This window comes from Amaranthus tricolor, chromosome 14 (assembly GCF_026212465.1).
Source record: "Amaranthus tricolor cultivar Red isolate AtriRed21 chromosome 14, ASM2621246v1, whole genome shotgun sequence".
Classification (NCBI taxonomy): Eukaryota; Viridiplantae; Streptophyta; class Magnoliopsida; order Caryophyllales; family Amaranthaceae; genus Amaranthus; species Amaranthus tricolor.
This window is the reverse complement of record NC_080060.1, coordinates 13,284,219-13,287,755: the sequence shown is the minus strand read 5'-3', so window position 1 is coordinate 13,287,755 and position 3,537 is coordinate 13,284,219.

The window sequence follows — 3,537 nt, the reverse complement described above, 5'->3', positions numbered from 1 at the left end:
AATAATAACAAATAATTTTTTTGAAGACAGTAGCATTCACTTTTGCAACAAAGATTTTTCAAATTTTCAAAACAGAACACAGTAGCTATACATAGTCATAGTAACTTTTAATCACAACATAGTATCTTTTTCTAAGAACATAGTAGCATTCACTTTAGCAACAAATATTTTTCAAAATTTCAAAACAGAACACAGTAGCTATACACAGTCATAGTAACTTTTAATGATAACATAGTATCTTTTTCTAAGAACATAGTAGCATTCACTTTTGGAAAATAATCATAACATAGTATTTTTTTTATAATGTCATAGTTACTTTCTTTTGAACAACATTTAACTTTATCTTTACTTATTTTTGTAGGAAATATGTGAGTTGCTGATGCTCATGAGGAGGGACACTCAAGTTGTCTCTGAGTTTTACATGGAGAAAATTAAATTGTTCTTAGAACAAAAACGTTCATTTTCTTCTCCTCCTGTCCCTTTTCCTGATGTTCCTTCTACCTCATCCACACCTTTTTCTGAAACCCAAAGTTTTTTTATGAATCCTACCGTGCTGAATACAATTAATGAGATAGTTGACACGGTTAAATGGGTTACCTCTATTCCAAGGATTGGGTTTTGTATTTCCATTGTCGAAGATGAACTTGTGCCTACTAACAATTCGATTTGTTGCTCTTTAGTAATGTCCACCCTCACATCATCACTTTCCTCCAATTTTCTACTAATATCTTTTAGGTTTTGTAAAAGTGATTGTAAATCACTCTCACCCCGTTGAGCTAAACCTACACAATTGAATATTTCACACCAAACTTCCCCCAACAACTTCCCCACGTTGTTACACTTTTTGCTCTCTTCAATCAGATTCCCATGCAAATCAAAAATAGGCTTCTTTAATGCTAGCTTCGTCCAACGATCTAAAACATATTGCTTTGGTATTTGTGTTATCTGTCTTGCACTCATAACACAAATCGCATGGGAACATAATATTCCTATCCGTTTAAATAACTTGCAATCACAATCTACCTTCAACTCGTCAATCGAACTTCCCAGTATAAATTTCACCTTGTACATCTTACTTACCGTTGAGTCCAAAACAGTTATACTTTCCACACTTTCAATCTTTTCAATATTTTGAATATAAGTTTTGAAACAAGACTTATAAACTTCATTTTGAAAAAGAAAAAAAATTTTTCTAGTATAGACTTCACCGACATGTTTTTCAATCGGCAATGGTGTTTTATATTGTGGGTTTGTGTGAAGTGATTCAGCATTGAGCTTATCTTGTTTGTACCTCTGTGCATCCATTGCACTTTCATAACTCATATAAAATTCAACAAGTGTCATGTGAGGGTTTGAAAAATGGTTGAAGAAACTATTAACACTTTCCGATCGGGATGTAGTTCTCAAAATCACCCCCAATGGGATATCCCTAAAATATGTGGGTATCCATTGATCTCGTATACTAAATATACTAGTAAACCATTTATCTGTTTGAAGATTGTATTAGGTCATAATTCCCTCCCATTTTTCCTCAAAATCATTTTCTTCTTGATCAATATTCCACACACACCCATTTAATTCTTTCAAAAAATCTTCATTTTTGTTCAATTCCGGTCCAACTTTATCAGTCACTTTACTCATGATGTGCCACATGCAAAGTTTGTGTATTGTGTGTGGAAATACATTTTTAATCGCAATTTTGATTGCAGGGTCTTGATCAGTTATCAAATATGTTGGCATACACTCCCCCATACAATGTAAAAAAGTTCTAAATAACCACTCAAAAGATTCACTATCTTCCTTAGCTAATAAACCTATACCAAATGTAATACAAGACTTATGATGATCTACACCAGTAAAAGGGGCTAAAACCATGCTATACTTATTGGTGTTATAAGTACAATCAAAAGTAACCATTTATCCAAATAAACAATAATTCTTTCTACTTATCGCATCGGCCCAAAATAAACGTGAAATGTGGTCCTCCTCATCTAAAGCATAATCAAAATAAAACCCCGTGTAAATATCTCTTTTTCTGATAAAATTCTCGATCAACATCTTCCCATCATCTCCTTTAATATATTTTTGTAAATCCCTATGGAAATTCTTAAAATCTTGCAATGTCACTCCCACATTCTCATAACCCCCAACATTTTCCTTAAACAATCTAAAGGATTTAACCGATCCTATATTAACCCGTGCATTCTTAGATATGAAAATTTTGTGCAACAAAGTCATTTTCCTACTACCCAATAAATATTGACGCAATGTAGGGCTAACTAGACAATGATTGTGCGCCTCTTCGAATTTTAAAACATGGTATGTTCTCTTCGCTATGTCATATTTCAAAATCAATCTAGCTTTACAACCAATTCTTTTGGTTGATCTCTTATAACGTGCAACAACATCTGCACTTTTCTTAGATTTAGGTTTTATGATACCCTCCCTACTACAAACAAAATATTCTTAAAAAACAATACCCTTTTTTTTGTAGCTAGTAGATGAATGTATATCAAAACCGAAAATTTCAGCATATTTACCATAAAAATCTAAGGCTTTCTCTAAGTTTTCAAAAGCCATACCAACAAATGGCTTTTTATCAAACTCACAATGAGGAATCCACAGGGTAGAACCATTTGGGGTAACTTGTGTAATAGTTCTTAGAGTTTGAGTCCCTGTATAACATAGTCATAGTAACCATTAATCATAACATAGTATCTTTTTCTAAGAACATAGTAGCATTCACTTTTGCAACAAAGATTTTTCAAACTTACAAAAGTGAAGACAGTAGCTATACATAGCCATAGTAACTTTTAATCATAACATAGTATCTTTTTTTAAGAACATAGTAGCATTCACTTTTGCAACAAAGATTTTTCAAACTTACAAAAGTGAAGACAGTAGCTATACATAGTCATAGTAACTTTAAATCACAACATAGTATCCTTTTCTAAGAACATAGTAGCATTCACTTTTGCAACAAAGATTTTTTAAACTTACAAAAGTGAAGACAGTAGCTATACATAGTCATAGTAACTTCTAATCACAACATAGTATCCTTTTCTAAGAACATAGTAGCATTCACTTTTGCAACAAAGATTTTTTAAACTTACAAAAGTGAAGACAGTAGCTATACATAGTGATAGTAACTTTTAATCATAACATAGTATCTTTTTCTAAGAACATAGTAGCATTCACTTTTGCAACAAAGATTTTTCAAACTTACAAAAGTGAAGACAGTAGCTATACATAGTCAATGTAACTTTTAATCACAACATAGTATCCTTTTCTAAGAACATAGTAGCATTCACTTTTGCAACAAATATTTTTCAAAATTTCAAAACAGAACACAGTAGCTATACACAGTCATAGTAACTTTTAATGAAAACATAGTATCTTTTTCTAAGAACAAAGTAGCATTCACTTTTGGAAAATAATCATAACATAGTATTTTTTTTTTGAAGAACATATTAACATTACCTTCTGACAGTTCTTTTTCATTGTTGAAAGTTTTTGGTGAATCTTCCATTTTAAGCA